General features: G+C 55.6%; 1 pseudogene; it reads right to left on the bottom strand.

Moving 5' to 3' along the window:
- Positions 1–7,838: 7,838 nt before the first annotated feature.
- LOC119870018 lies at positions 7,839–9,124 on the bottom strand (annotated as a pseudogene).
- Positions 9,125–16,641: the final 7,517 nt, after the last annotated feature.

Below are 16,641 nucleotides of genomic sequence, written 5' to 3'. Positions count from 1 at the left end.
TAGAGATTGTTTACGTGTGGGAGTGCAAACCTGGTATCACTATGCCTTCCAATTTATTTTTAAGATTTTATTTACTTATTCATGAGAGACACAGAGATACAGGTAGAGACACAGGCAGAGGGAGAAGCAGGCTTCCTGAGGGGAGCCCGATGCGGGACTTGATCCCAGGACTCCGGGATCATGACCTGAGCCAAAGGCAGATGGTCAACCACTGAGCCACCAAAGTGCCCCCCTTCTGATTTTTTTTAAAGAAAATCCAGAAATCTGCATTTTTCAAATGTGAAGTCTCATGACTTTGTATTGGCTACTTATTAAATATTTAAAACTTCTGCATGGATCAACGTATGACCAAAATAAAACATGTGTGGATAAATTTCAGTCCTGGGAGGGGACTATGAGGTCCCAGGCACGTCCCTTCCTTAATCTCTATATCCATCCATGCATCCAGCCATTGAATATTCACTAATGCTTCCAGGTGCCAAGCTAATAGGAGAAAACAAATGATTCTAAGTGCAAGTCCAGTCTTATCTCCAGTCCCATTCTGGTCCTATCTCTTGGCTTGAGAGAGCAAGGTAGCCAGATCCAGTATTTAAATTATATTGTGTGTGTGTTAAGTACAGTCCAGGAATTAAAAGGCAACCTTTTTCAATGGATCTATCTTGGCTTCAAAGTTGCATATGACCTTGGATTAATACCTTCTCTTCTTTCTCATAGCACAAGCTGAAGAATCTTTTATGAGACTCTAAATTGTCACAGTGACCATTTCTGGTCTGGTTAGTGACCTCACTCGAGGCCCCAGGCCCACGGTAACTTTTGTGTTAATATAACCTCTGGTGACGCTCACCTGTCTGAATCTGTCAGGACTTCCTGCCTCTGTCCTGCCTGGACCATAACCACAGGAAATGCCTCTGTACTTGTTGAATTGCTGCATTTTATGCTTTTAGTCAAAGGAGAACATGGGGAAGTGGCATCCATCGTCTCCTCAGAGATAAGTGACTCCCTGGACTACAGTCAGAAGAGCTTTTTGCTAAGAGGGACACTCCTGCTGTGTCCTGGCGTGCCCATCTGTCCCTGTGTATGGCAGGGGTGGGGGTGCAGGGGTGTGGGGCCCCCAACAGCACAAGCAAGGCAGACCCTGCTCTATAGGTGGTGGGCTTCCTCGTTGTTGGGGCCAAGCCCTTGGGAAGATGCCAGTCCTATTTGTTCCCCACCTGATGCTGCTGACAACCTTGCAAGGACAGGGACCTTGACTTGTCACTTCTACATTCCCAGTATCCAGCACAGAGGCTGCACATAGTAAGTGAACATTTGCAGAGTGACTGGCCTAATGGGGGAAAAACCATTTTGCTGATGGGCAATTAAGAATCAGAGAAGAGAAGGGATTCATCTGAAGCCTGTTGCTCTCTTCTCCCTCTTACCATCTACACACACACACACACTCACATACACGGAGAGACACACAGATGCATGCATACACACACTCTCAGATACAGATACATACGGACCCACATTCACATGCAGACGCACCATCACATGGAGAACGGGCACATGTGCACACATGCACACATACATGGACACGCACACGCACACGCCTCCCCCCACTTCAGCTTCCAGTTCCTAGATGCCACTCGTACAGCAATGCACCCAGGCCTCCCACTCCAACTTGCTGTCCCAGGTGCAGGAGATGCTGTTTCTCTCACACCTCTGTCCAAGGAACCCAGTTCATGCTAAATACTTGACTGTCATTCAAGCCGCCCCTTGGGAAAAACCATCACTGTTTAGCAGGATCTCTCTCTGGAAAGACATTTGCACCAACAATTCCTATCATTCCGGAAGTCTGATGTTTGAGAAAGCATTTACTTCTCTTGAGGCGTAAGAACAGGGAGCATCCGTTTGTGGGTGCCACCAGCCTTGGCCTTGGGTTGTCTAATAAAGCACTGGCTTAACTATGTCTGGGGTTGTAAAACTGCAACATAGTTTCTAGGTGATTCTACTGTATGAAGAGCTCAGGATGCTCCTACTACACCACAAACACCTGCTTATCTTTTTCTGTGTGTCATAGATTGTAGGTCTACACTCCTGCCCGTATTCACGGATTTGGGGCCTCTGAGGCTGTGGTTTCTGATCATCCAGCCTGAGGTCTTTATTCCACTGTTTTTTCCAAACTCGTGGCTCTGCCTCTTCTTTAGCAGATAACTCAGCCATAATTTAACATTTGTGCTCTTTCAATTCAGTCAAACAATCTCCTTTCGTGGGGCTAGCCACTCTTTTTGAGAGGCAGGGATGGGGAGGGAGGCTTGGGCTTGCTCTGCTTTTGTGTGAGCCTGTTGCTAAGAAATAGCATACTTTTTGTTCATCTTACCTGCTTTCCAGCTTTTGATCGATAGCAGAGCGCGTATACCTTATATAAGAACTAGCTGCATTTATTCAGCAGGTTATACATTAATTTTACCATCAGGACATCGTACAAATAGATAATCTTTAAAAAAAGCATTTTGGATTTCTTAAAAGTGAATTTAATTATAAGTAGTAATGTGTGCCGGAGAATTATAATTATGAAAAGTCATGTTCTGTAAGACTGAAATGACAGATTATATTTCAAAAACTTATTGCAGAGGAATTAAAAGACCCAATTTATTAGTTGTAAATTTATGATTATTGCGGCTTTGCTGAAACACGCGCACACACACACACACACACACACACACACATCATAGCATATTCTAGTTGGATTTAGTATGCCTAATCCTTTCGACAAGAATCATATTTTGCACCAGAAGCTGCCACTCCGTTAATTTGTTTGTGAGACAAAAACAGACAACTAATCTTTGTCTTCTGATCCCTGAATGGCAATAATTTAAATTACTTTGTAGGCATGTTTTGCATCCCTCCCTCCATCCTCGCAAAGTGATTAAAAAGTTGACATGGACCCGAGAACAGAAATGCTGTTGTCAAGGAGGAACTGAAGAGGGTTTTATGGGTATCGCTGGGGAGGGCGTGGGGGGAGGCAGCAGAGCTGCAAAGGACCTGGGATTGAGCCTCGCTGGTTCACACAACAAATATTTGCTGAGCATCTACTATGTTCCAGGCATCGTACTAAGTATATTCGAGGTGTTCTCTCCATTAAGCCGAGCTGAGGGGCTTAGACCTTCTCCTGAAGTCAATGGGGAGCCACCGATGGTTCATGAACATGAGTCAGTGGTCTTGGAGAAAGACGTAGGCAACTCTTTTGCCTACAGACAGGTAACACAGGCCCAGAGAGGTTGTAGAAGCCAGAGGAAGCACGCCCTGTCTAAAGGGGTAGCCACTACTTGGCTCCAGCCCACGGTGGACAGAGATTCCGGACCCCCCAGCTTGTTATAAGAAGCTAGAAATTTGTAGATTGATTGCAGAAATCGTCCTACCCTTTGCTGTCTTCATGCCCTTTACACGTGACTTGGTAGCCCCTCCCGTGACGTGCTGGAGTCCTCACCCCCACCACCGAATCTGCTCACCGACATCTCCTGGACTGTGACAGAGCCTGGCCTTCAGGGACCTCGCACGCTTCCACCGTCTACCCCTGGGAGTCTGTCTCTGCCCTGAGGACGAGTCCCAGCCTGGCCCACCTAGACCAGCGCAGCCCCCCCGGCTGGCCTGCAGCTTTGCAGAAACCAGAAGGAGCCCAGAGCCCACCCGCCAGCCGGCCAGCCTGCAGACTAAGGGAAAATAAGGAATGTCTCTTGTTCCACGCCACTGAGTTCTGGAGTCACTGGTTAGGTGGTGATAGCTAACTGATACAATAATTAATTCCTATTTTAAAAAACAACTTCAGGGGCATCTGGGTGGCTCAGTCCCGGAGTCACAGGATCGAGCCCCGCATTGGGCACCCTGCTCAGCAGGGAGTCTGTTTCTCCGTCTGCTCCTCCCCCTGCTCGTGCTCACTCTCTTTCTCTCTCTCTAATAAACAAAACCTTTTAAAAAATAAAAATAGGGGCACCTGGGTGGCTCAGTGGCTGAACATCTGGCTTCAGCTCAGGGTGTGATCCCGGGCTCCTAGGATCGAGTCCCGCATCAGGCTCCCTGTGGGGAATCTTCTTCTCCCTCTGCCTGTGCCTCTGCCTCTCTGTGTGTCTCTCATGAATAGATAAAATCTTTAAAATAAATAAATAAATAAACACACGCATACATACATAATAAAATAAAAATAAAAAGCAACTCTATGCTGTCATCCCTCCTCTCGTCAACCACCGCCCCTACCCCCCATACCTGCAAATAGAGGGACCCGAGGCTCAGTAAACGTTTCTGGCTCACCAGGCATCAAGGAGGGTTCAGTTCTAAGCTGCTGGGTCAGGGAGAGGAGAGGACACCTAAGCACGTCACATCTGCCACCTGCTCCGACCTTGACCTTCCTGCAGGAGGGCAGGAGGGCAGCAGGTGGGGCCGACTGCAGGGGCCTCTGTGGCCTCAGTGCTCAGTCCCCCTACTCACCCACGACCAGGGGCCCACCTGTGTGTTCAGCAGGCCCCAACCCAGATGTCTCTCCCCAGCCCCAACCCCCAGCTCCGTGTCTGGGTCTGTGATCCCCAAGAGCTCTGAGCCCCAAGGCTCGAAACTGCAACCTCTCCCCTGGGCATACAGCGTGGCTGGAAGCCTCTGCGGATGGAGCAGAGCACTTGGGCAGGTGGCACCCGGTCCTCCAGCCCCCGGTACGTCCACGAACTCCTACCCCGGGCCTGCATCCCTGCCTCAGAGGGCAGCGAGCCTCGGGGCTCCGGGCGGGCTCTCAAGCTGGACCCTGCAGCTCCATCTTCCCCTGTCACCAGGCCTTGCTGCCGTGTGAATTAGAAACGGCTCCCTGCAGGCAGGTGCAGCGTCAGGGCTTGTCTTAGCTGGATGTGCCCTGCATCAACACCCCAGCCGGGGCCCTTGGTTCAAGGCTAAGCGTGACATACGTCAGAACTTGAATCAGCCTAGGTGTTATCGACCTGTCTGCCAGTTTGAAATGTCCTTCCCCTTCCTCGGCCTTCAAGGCTCCATTCTAGTGATGCCTCCTCTGCAAAGTCCTCCTGGATCCACTCCCTTGACTGAGATTATTCTTTCTGAAACCTTTGAAGCCCTAGGAGCCCCCTTATTTAGCTTCTACCCTGTCCTGAGTGTCCCTTGGCAGCTGTCTGTCACTCCCCACCATACCACGTGAGCAAGGAGGGGTGCTCACCTGCCACCCATGTGGGTGCCCACAGGCTATGTGACAGGGGTCAGGAGGAGAGGTGGTGCCTCTGAAGAAATGGCAGGTGCAAGGGTCCTCTGGGAATTCAAATCAAGCTGGTTCCTAAAGGCGTAGAAGGAGGCGGCCTCCCTCACTCCCACATTGCCCCGCTGGGGGTGATACCTGGCGAATATTCCCCAAGGGGATGAGGCGTGGCTTGTAAGGTGCACTGTGGCCACCCCCCATCCCTTCCCAAGGCCTGCTCATCTGCGATTCCGCCCTAAGTCCCTCTTGGATCCTGCCACAGAGCCACTTGTTCCAGCGAGCCTCCACCAGTAAGGGAGGCAAGGACCAGGCGAGTTTGACGAGCGGGAACAGACATGGAGAATGTTCCAGATTTGGAGACTGACTCGAGGATCACCGTGGCTCCAGGAGCCCGGATGGGGTCTGTGTGTCTCTGGGCTGTGGTGGGGAGGACAGTGGATAGAAGTCAAGCTGAGGGGCAGGAGGGAGCTGGAGCACCGGGCAGCACAGAGGACACAAGTGGCATCTGCAGCCAGCCCTGGGGAGGTGGAGGTGGGGGTGCTGCTTATAGGAAAGGGATTTTCTGGATTCCTAGAAAAACAATAGCCAGGGCTTGTTGCTGGGGCAGAAGGATTGGGGTCACCAGCTGGCTCTTTGGTACTGCGATTGGTTCCTGATGCTTCAGAATTTGAGGGCAGGAGGCACTTGGGGACACCGGCTGACCCTTGGGCCCCCTAACCCTCTCCCCAGCCCCCCTGGTGTCTCACAATGTATAAGATGTTCTGATTGCCTGTTTCTCCTTCCTTCTCACTTTGCTCTTCTTTTGCTGGGGTGTGTGGTGGGGATAAAGCCTTAGAGGCACTTCCAGGAGCCAGGCAGACACCCCACAGCAGGACCCTGGGCACCTGCTGAAGGCAACGGCTTGCTAGCTGTAGAGTGGGGACAGGCCTGGGCTTGGGTGAGGAAGGACGGCATTCTGGTTGGGGGCTGGTGGGATAAGGCCATCCCGGCAGGTAAGAAGCCACCGACACCCGGTCCTAGGGTCTCAGAAGGGCCAAGCCAGCTGCATCTCATTGTCCTCAGAGCACAACCCAACTCCTTAGCTCAGCCAAACAGCGTGACCTGGCCCCACTGACCACCACCACCACCCCAACTTCACCTTCCAGTATTACCACACTGAACCCTTAGGATTATTTGGGTGCAAGCAACAGAAATACACCCTGACTCACTTAAGGGCAATGGGGGTTATTAGGGTGACAACAGAGGGGAGGAGGGATACCAGTCCATGGGCCCTGCAGCAGCACACTTGGGTGGCCAGCACTCTTTGTGTTTATGTCACTCAAGATGTCATGGGCATCCCGTTGGCTGAGCCCAGATCACAAGCCCACCCATAGGGTAGCCAGAGGAAAGCCCTGGCCCAAGAAGGCTTCAAGGACCCACCTGGCTGCTGAAGACAGAAGGCAAGTACCCCAGTTTACCTTCCCAGTAACACTGTCCTCAATGGAAAGGACAGAACTCCTCCAGAGGAAGAGGAGACACGTGCTTGGTGACCAAACCCACAAACGTCCACTGTGCCCTTCACTCACTCTATGGCAACCATGACACTCTTCTTTTTGTCCCTTTTGTTCCTCAAATACAATAAGCTTGCACCTGCCACAGGGCCTTTGCACCTGCCATTCTCTCTACTGGAAACACTCTTCCCTTAGTTCTGCACATGTCTGCTTCCTTGTCTTTCTTCAGAAATCAATTCCTCTCAAAGCCTCCCACTCCCACCACCTTTTCTCAAGTTTTCTCTATCCGATCATCTTGATACCATCCTTCACAGGTCTTCCCACCATCCAGGATGACTTCTTCTATGAATGTGTCTGCTCTGTGTTCTCTGTCTCCTTCCACTAAGGTGGAAGCACCATGAAAGCAGTGACTGCAATTAGTCATTGCTGTAGATCCAGGGCCTGGCACAGGGCTTAATAAGCCTTTAGCAGCTAAATAAGCATATAGGAACAAAGAATCCCAGACAAGGAGCATGTGGTCTGGCCAAGGATGCCTGGAAACGAGACTGTGATGGCACGTAGGGTGCAAAAGCCAAACTTTGCCTGCTCTGGGGCACTGAGTGTCAGCTGGCTAGGGGCATGGGCTCCATAGCAGGTTGCCTGAGTCAGTGCTCACTAACTGTGCCTCAGTCTCCTCATCTTGGAAAAGAGAACTCCAGATCTAAAGTGAGTGACTATTTAATGACTGAACAGGTGGGAGCGGCTACAAATACATTTGCAGAAGTCCCTTTAAAGTCATGCTTCTCCAGACGCCTGGGTGCCTCAGTGGTTGGGCCCATCTGCCTTTGGCCCAGGGTGTGATCCTGGAGTCCCAGAATCAAATCCCACATTGGACACCACACAGTGAGCCTGCTTCTCCCTCTGCCTGTGTCTCTGCCTCTCTGTGTGTGTCTTTCATAAATAAATAAAATCTTTTTTAAAAAAGTAAAGTCATGCTTCTCCAACTTCATGTTTCCCACAGTTATAACCTGGAAATGTCGTCTAAAAGGTAGGTTCTAAGGAAGCATTTCCCTCCCCCCACCCCGCCCCCATCACCAATTCTTTTTTTTTTTTTTTTTTTTTTAAGCAGAAGACTCATGTTTATTGGAGAAACTGGGCGGGGGGAGGGGGGTTCTGCATGGAGCAGGGGTGTCAGTAGAGACTCAGGTGGCCAGGAAGCCCCCATCCACCGGCATAGCGGAGCCCGTGGTCATGCTGCTCCGGTCACTCAGCTGGAAGAGGATGGTGTCCACCACGTTCCCCACCTTTGCAAACTTGCCAAGTGGGATTCGATCCAGCATGGTCTTGGCCTTCTGAGGGTCGCTCCAATTGGCCTGGCCCATGGGGGTCATCACCACTGTGGGGTTCACCGTGTTCACGCGGATCTTGTGTGGCCCAAGCTCCAGAGCCATCACCTAGGTCAGCATGTCCCTGGCACCCTTGGTGGAGCAGCAGACGCTGTGGTTGGCTATTGCTCGCCGCGAGGCCTGGCAGGAGATGTTCACGATGGACCCTGGGGCTCCCCTGGCTATTAAGCCGCGGGCCACCATCTGGGACACTTGGATGACGACGGCCCGCAGGTTCAGGTCGAAGGATGCTTCCTTGGTGACCTCCAGGAAGGGCCGCAGCAGCGCCACGCAGCGTTGCTCACCAGCAGGTCCACGGGGCCCACTGCCCAGTGCCCGCTCGGTGGCCTCCCGGTCAGCCAGGTCCACACACACGGGCTCCACCCCGGGACGCTCGCGACCAGGCTGCCCAGGTCGGCCCGGCTCGGGCTCACCGCCACCACCTGCACCCCCGCGGCGTGCGGCGCCTGGACCGCGCTGCGCCCGATGCCTTTGCCCGCCCCGGTGACGAGCGCCCGGCGGCCCGCGAGCCCCAGCTCCACGGCCGTGGTTCCGCCTCTGCGCGCGGCGGCGGCCCGACCGCCCCCATCACCAATTCCGATTCCGTGGCTCTCACGTGGAATCCTGGAAGGTTCCAAGAACAGCTTCCCCGGAGTTTCAGGACCCAACGGATGAGCTGTGATTGCGCATGATGGACACTAGATGGAGCCACGCGCCCAGAGAACTGGTCCGAGCCGCGCCGCGCCGGGCCCCGAGGCTGCTTCGCCACGCGTGGCCAGCAGGTGGCGCAAGCCGTCCTCGGAAGGAGCCGCCGGTCCGCGGGGGCGGGAGGGGAGCCGGTGGTGCGCACGCTCGCTCCCTCCCAGCTTAGCTCCGGCCGCGGGGGCCCGGCCCCTGTGCGACAGCGTCCCGCCTGCCGTGGTCTTAGCCCTTGCTCCCCGGGTAAAGGCGCTGCACTCAGCAGGTGCTCAATAAAGACTTGATCACTTGGGAAGACACACACAGGCCTGCTGGGTGACCTCTGTGATGAAGACCGTCATCGCCTATTAAGTGCCTACTGCATGCATGCCAGGCGCTGTGTTAAGCATCTACCACACTCTAACGGATCCTCGGCCACCCGCCACAGCCCTGAGGTGGTCATTGTGATTACTGGACACACACGGCGGAGGGGGCCCCATGGGGTTCATCGGGGCTCAGGGAGCCGTGGGCAGCACCGCGGCGCCGCGGCAGAGCAAGGGCTCCGAAACCAAGGAGGGCTTCCTGGAGGTGAGCTCTGCGCAGGCTGCAAAGTGCGGTAGTCGTGGCCTGGCAGAGGGAGGGCGTCGGAGAACAGCCCTGAGCAACGGGGGAACCAGGGTGCTGAGGGTGCTGGAGACGCAGGAGATGCTGGGCTGCAGGGGTGCCGCAGGGGGTGCAGAGCCTGCTGGCCGAGGACGCAGCCGCGGGGGGGGGGGGGGGGGTCAATGGACTCAGGTTCCGGTGCCGCCTGCAGGCTGCGCGTCCTCCGTGGAGCTCACCTTGCCTGTCGGTCCTCGTGCTCACAGGTGCGTCGCGAGGCCTGAGCACAGCGACCTACGACCTACGGTTCCCGGTTCAAAGTGAGCCCCGCGGGGTCGCTGACTTTCTTTCCCTTGTAACGTGGCCGCAGCAAATCCTTCGCTGTGCCTCAGTTTCCCCACCTCTCCCCGGGGTTGGCGGTGGGGTGCAAGGGCTCCGGTGTCGGGGTGTGAGCTGGGGCCGCGCCCGGCGGAGGCAGCCGGCGGGGCGGGGGCGGGGGGCGCGGTGGCGACGCCCCAGAGCCGGGCGGGCCCCAGGGGGCGGGCGGCGCGCGGGGGATGCTCGGGCCCTGGGCTGTTCGCGGTCCCCGCAGCCCCCGCGACGCCGGACACGTCCCGCCCCGCCCCGGGAGCGCACTGGGAGCGCACTGCGTCCGCGGGCCGCCTGCTGCGGGAGGGGGAGGGGGACGGGGGGGGGAGGGGGGGAGTGGGGACCCCATCCCGGACGGGGAGGCGGGGGGGGGCGGGGGGGGGGCACTGAGCAAACCCGCCCGCGGAGGACGCCCCCCCACTGGGCCGCTTGGGGGGGGCGGGGAGCAGCCCGGTGGGGGGCCACGATTTTAGGTACAAATAACAGAGCTTCTACGCAAATCGGATTACGTGGAAAAGGACTCCTCAAAGAGACACCCGAGGCGGTATGGGTTTCAGGTAAAGCTAGATCTGGGCTCTCCAACAGGGCCCCCTCCGCCCTGAGGCAGCCCTTGCCCCCTCGGATAGAGCCGGCCAGGCGGTCCCTGGCCTGGAGAGGCTCCCTGCCCCCAGGGCCGGGCCTGGGCCACGGGGCGTGGGGGGGGGGGGTTGGGGCGCCCCAAGCCGAGCTCGCTGTGCCGTGAGCAGAAGGCTGGAAATGATGCAGAGCAGCAGAAAGAGCATGTGTCCTGCCCCAACCGTCCCAGCCAGAGACCACACATCTGGACAAAAACAGAGGCTGTGGCTAAAAGCACAGGGGGAGAGAGGGGGAGGTGGGCAGGGCGCCCCGGGGAGGCAGTGACTCAGGGCCTCAGAGACCTCAACGTGGGCCTCAACGTGGGGGGAGAGAAGGAAGGGCCAGCGGGCAGCGAGGGGCGGCAGGGAAGGAACCCAACGGCCCACTTGTCCGCCCCTGCCCGGTCGGGATCTTTAAGTCCATCTGAAGGCCCTTGTGTTCACCCAAACATGGCTTAGCCTCTCCTCCGTCTCTGCCTCTTGCGGAGGCAACTGCCTCGGCCTCCCTCACCGGCGCCTTAAGGCCTGGCTCCATGCTTCTCAGTGCTGCAAAGTCCTACCTGAAGTCTGCCCTAAATGTCTCCTGCTGTTGGTCACCATTTAACAACTGTGCCCACAGATTCCCCGAGTCTCAGGTGGTCTGTCCTCCCCTCCCCTCACTCCAGTGGCAGGAGAACCTAGGGCAGAGTCCGGGCCTTTGTAAGACAAGGGAAGCCCCAGAGCTTTGAATCATCCAAAACGACTTTGAGATAACCCAATTCGGAGCCCTCAGCTGTTCATTCTGGCCTTTCCTTCTACTCCGGGGGCCACCCCACCACCGCCTCCCCTGCTTACTAAGCCTTTCTTCCCACCTCCCCGCATCTAAGAGTAATTCATAAATTAATTCAACCATTTATTTGACAAATATTTATTGAGTACCTAATTTGTGAAAAACCCTATTCTAGGTCTCGGAACAGCAGCTGACCTTCTAGTGCAGGAATCAAGAAACAAATAAGAAATTAAAGTCACAAAAATGGGGGCACCTGAGTGGCTCAGTGGTTGAGCGTCTGCCTTCAGCTCAGGGTGTGACCTGGGGTCCTGGGATCGAGTTCCGAATCAGACTCCCCACAGGGGCCTGCTTCTCCCTCTGTATCTCTCACGAATAAATAAAAATAAGATCTTAAAAAAATTTTAAAATTAAGTCACAACGGCAGGCGGGGGAATCCTTCTGGTCAGTCCAGGAAGGCTTCACAGAGGAGGCTGCATTTGAGTTGAGACCTAACAGAACAGAAGCTTGCAGGCCACCCCGCCATGCTCCGCCCCACCCCACCCCACCCCCCCCCCTCCCCCCCGTCCTGGAATTCGCTGCCCAGCTCTGCGCCCCTGGCATTGGGCTGGGGGAGCCCAGCAAGGTATTGGAGGGAGGAGAACACCATCAGGGAACTAGTTCCTGGATCCCTGCTCCCACCACCACCAGAGGGGCTCTCGGGCTGGCTGTGTACTTCAAGGCACCTGCTCTGTGCCAGTCTCTCTCCTTTTGGCTCCTGCAAGCCGTCTCCTGTCACCCCTCTGGGCCTGCAGTGGTCTCAGTGCTGGAGCATCTGGTCTGGTTCCTGCACCACAGGCTGGCTTCCCCAGCACCCCACCCACATGCTTTGGTTTTAATTCCTCTGTCAATAAGCTTTCCTAGAATTATCCTCCCCAGGGGTGCCATCTGCTCCCTCCTGGGTTCCTGACTACAGGGACAGGCCACAGCAGGTCACGTGGGGTTCTGCAGGCCGTGGCAAGGAAGTGGGTTAGTTGGCAAAGGGTTTTAAGCAGAGAAGAGCGCAAAGCCTTCTGAGCCTCCGAACCTGGAATCCATAGGCCTGGGTCTGGGGTGGGGGTCCTGACAGAAAACCCAAAGGGACCCGGACTTCCTGGCCCCAGGAAAGGTCCTGCCTCTGCCCCTCTAGGGCTGTGTATGCTGACACACCCATGTGCCCCCCAGAGTGCTTCTCTGATGTTCCCGGGACCAGGACTCAGTACAAAATGAGAACAGCCCATGATCTCAAGCAGAGGGGCTCACGGGTCCTGGGTTCTCGGCTAAGTCTTCCACCGCGTCAGTAGCAATTCTCCGGTGGTGAGGGACGGACACTCAACCCAGACAGGCTCAAGCAAAGCAAAACAAAACACAAAGTTTGATGGAGAAGACGTACTGGCTCAAACAAAAAAAAGAAAGCTCAGGATACTCCAGCTGCAGGCACAGCTGGATCTAGGAGTTCAGTTGCTGACAGCAGGAGCTCAGGGTCACCATTTCTGTTTTCTTTGATATAGCTTCATCTCAAGAAGCCTCTGTCCTTAAGGGCACCTCCACCCTTACGTCACGCCAACCTCCTTAATAGTACATAGTGTATCTCAAACATCTCCAGTGAAAGTCTCAGATTTCATTTTCATTAGCTCCGAGGGACTCAGAAACCCATCTCTGAACCATCACCCAGCCAGTGGTACTGGGCCCAGGAGCCAGAAGGTAGGTCTCGTCCACTGAACCTCACAGACCTAGAGCCAAGGAGTAGAAGTTCCCCAAAGAAAAAATGAAGGGCCAGCTTCCAAAACTAAGAGAGGTTAGGGTGTTTGGAAGGCACATTCCACAGATGGCCACCCCCTCCCCCAGGCCCATCCTAGCCTTGGAATCTCACATTGTTGTTTTCCTTCTTCCTCAATACCACCTTTATCTTGGTGCTTGGTATCCCAGCACCTGGAATTGGGCTCAGGAAAGTTTTCCTAAATGAATAAAGGGCTTACAGAAATTCATGCCGCATCCTGGTGACTCCTAAGCGTGGCCTGTATCAATTTTCTAGGGCTCCTGTAAGAAGGCAGCACAAACTGGGAGGCTTAAGACATCCAAAATTTATTCTCGAACAGTCCTGGAGGCTAGAAATCCAAAATCAAGGTGTTGGCAAGGGCTATGCTCCTTCTGCAGGCTCCAGAAAGAATCCTTCCTCGCCTCTTCCAGTTTCTGGTGGCTCCTGACAATTCTTGGCATTCCTTATCATGCGACCAAGACATTCTAAACTTTTAACCTGATTACATCTGCAAAGACTACAGCTGACCCATGAACAGCTCTGGGATCAGGCAGGGACAACGACCGCACGTGTAGTCAAAACCCTGAGTACAACTTGTGACTCCCCCCCCCCCCCACAGAACTCACCGCTACCGTCATCATAGATGCTACAGATATAGATACGTTACTGATGTCACAGACAACAAATGAAAGCTATTCTGATGTTCTATGTGTTATGTGCTATGTTCTTACAATAAGTAAGCTTGACGGAAGGGAATGTCATTAAGAAGATCATAAAGGAGGGACACCTGGGTGGCTCAGCAGTTGAGTGTCTGCCTTGGGCTCAGGGCGTGATCCTGGGGTCTGGGGATAGAGTCCCTCATCAGGGCTCCCTGCAGGGAGCCTACTTCTTCCTCTGCCTATGTCTCTGCCTCTCTGTGTCTCTGATAAATAAATAAAACCCTTTTTAAAAAAAAAAATCATAAAGAAGAGAAGATACATTTACAGCCCTACACTGTATTATTGGGAAAAAATCTGCATATCAATGGTGGATCCACACAGTTTAAGGGTCATGTTCATGAGCCAACTATATATCTGAGGGAGCACACATTTACTACAGGTACTAGAGGGTAGGATTTGAACATATCCTTTTGGGGGGGCACAGTTCTCCCCTTTACACGACCGGCATTAAGACCGGCTAAAAGATGCTGCAGTCTCAAACATAATACCTGATCTTGGTGGTTATTATGCAAGAGTTTGTCTGGTTGCTTTCATTTAATGGTTCCCCCACATCCACATGGGGTTACTGGGATTACCACGGCAGGCTCTTAATGGCAGGCGGTGAAAGGGATACACAGGGATCTCATGTGGTCACCCACAAGTCCATTGCCACTAGACTGCCTGTGCTCTCCAGGCACCTTGGGCCCCTAGTCACTGCCGGGCACTGCTACTCCTCCCTCACTTCTGCAGCTGATGCCATTTCTAAATGCGCACCAAGCACCTACACTGGACACCGACGCCCTGGAATGCCAAAGCCATGCATGTTGTAGAGAGTCACAGTCAGGGCGCCTGGGTGGCTCGGTTGGTTAAGCATCTGCCTTCGGTTCAGGTCCTGATCCTGGGGTCCTGGGATCGAGCCTTGCATCAGCTCCCTGCTCAGTCAGGAGCCCGCTTCTCCCTCTGCCCCTCCTCCTGACTTGTGTGCACCTTCTCTCTCTCTCTCTCAAATAAATAAAATCTTAAAAAAAAGAAAAAAGTTGCTCAGCTAAAGCTGCCCTCTGCAGAGGAGCCCCAAAGCTATGTTGTTTAGGCTGCAGTGTCTTACAAAGCCTTCTGGGAAACGGTTAAACCCTGAATGGGGCCAGCAATATCTATGAGCACAACTGAGCCAAGCCCCATGCGAGGCAACAGGGAACAGCGGAGACTGTGGCAAACCAAAGCCCACGCCTCATCTAAACGGGGCAGCTGTGATTTATCGCCAGCTACCGGTTGCCATGTGAAAATTGGCACCCAGGATTGCCAGATCTTTGGGCATTTTTGAAAGAAAACCAGAAAGTCAGATTTCTACATGAAGTCTCCCAAGTTTCAAAATGCTGTCCAGGCTGGATTCAGCCCACAGGCCACGAGTTTGCAAGCCCGGCTTTTGTGAGACAACTTTTTCCATCTTCCCAGCTGTCCACTCTGCAGCTTGACTCTCTGGCTGCCCACGGGACATGGACATGTGTCCAAGGGGGCAGAGCCAGGAACAATCCCCCTCCCCCACTGACCTCAGCCTCACCCTCCCTCAGATAGCCAGGGCTTCTGCTCAGGTCAGGCCCATGGGCCTGGCTCCCTCCTGTGGGGCTAAGTCCCTCCCTCAGGCCTCCTTTCAGATTGAGTGCTGGCAGGCACGTAGCACACTGCCAGGCAAGCCTGTACATGTCTGAAGCCCACTGAGACCCAAGCTTCCGAGGCTTTTCCGGTTCTCAAGAGAAAAGTCCAGACTTGTCACCATGAACCCTGAAGGCCCTCACTGGAAGATTGCTCCTGGCCCTCGGAGCCCACGGCTTTGGTCCTCAAATTGGTCCCTGCTGATCCCAGTCCCATCTCTTGACCCTGCCCTTCAACACCGCCACCCTTTTTAGATAGAGGGAAACTCCCTTCTCCAGGGCGGCTTGCGGTCTTCCCTCTCTGGACCTCTGCACGCAGGGTGCCCCAGACTGTGCCTGAAACGTCCTTCCCACCGCAACCCCCACCCAACACTCCTGTGTCTCTGTAGGTGGTAGCTCAGAAGTCCCTTCTCCCAGGAGGCCTCCCCTGACCATCTATACTAGTTTAGGGGCTGAGGACAGATGTTCTCACAGCCCTCCAGAGTTCCTCCTTAGCACTTAATTGTCTTTCCCGAGGGAGGGAGGGGACATCCCCCTTGGGCAGGGACCATAACCCCTGTGCTTCCAAGTATGCGTCTCGCACCCAGCATCACGCCGGACGCCAAGCAAACGCTCCAATATCTGCAGTGGGAAGAAAGGAAGGAAAGGAAGCGGGAAGGACGAGGGGAGAGGGCGCGACCCTCCACCTTCTCTGTTGCCACATCTCTTGCTCTTTCCTTTCCTGCCCCTGTCTTCGCCGCTCTGTCCTTATCTTCAGAGTTCTGTCGGCGCCGCTGACCGTCCGTTTCGGAGCTGGCGACCCCGTCTCCGCGCGGCCCCTCGCCCTCGCCCCCGCCGCGGCGCTCCCAGCCCCGCTGCTCCCCGACTTCGGGCGCCCACGGTCCAGGCGGGTCGCGCCCGCTGTCTCCCGCGGGGGGCGGGGGTCCCGAGGCCGGGCGCGGGGCTCCGGGGCGGGGGAGGAGGGGAGGAGGGGAGGAGGGGATGGGGGGGAGGAGGGGAGGGCCGGGGGAGGGCCGGGCCGGGGCGGCGCGGGGCGGGCCGAGCGCGCCCCCTCCCTGCGCCGCCCGCGCCCTCCCAGCCCCGCAGGCCACATCTGGCGGCCGCCCCATCCCGTGTTTCCGCTGCATCCAGACTTCCCCAGGCGGCGGCTGGAGGCTGCGCATCTGGGGCTGGAGCCGTACAAAGCGGCAACGGGCGGCGGCGGCGGCGGCGCGGGCCGGGGCGCGGGCAGGGGCGCGGGCAGGGGCGCGGGCCGGGGCGCGGGGCGGAGGATGCGCCGCTGAGCCGGGCGAGCCGGGCCCACCGAGTCGCGCGGCCCCTCGGAGCGCAGCGCAGCCCCAGGCAGGAGGCGCCGCGGCCGCACGCACCGAGCCAGCGACCCCCCGGGCGACGCGCGGGGCCCCGGA

This window comes from Canis lupus, chromosome 2, assembly GCF_011100685.1.
Source record: "Canis lupus familiaris isolate Mischka breed German Shepherd chromosome 2, alternate assembly UU_Cfam_GSD_1.0, whole genome shotgun sequence".
NCBI lineage: Eukaryota > Metazoa > Chordata > Mammalia > Carnivora > Canidae > Canis > Canis lupus.
This window is presented reverse-complemented; position numbering and strand designations above follow the sequence as displayed.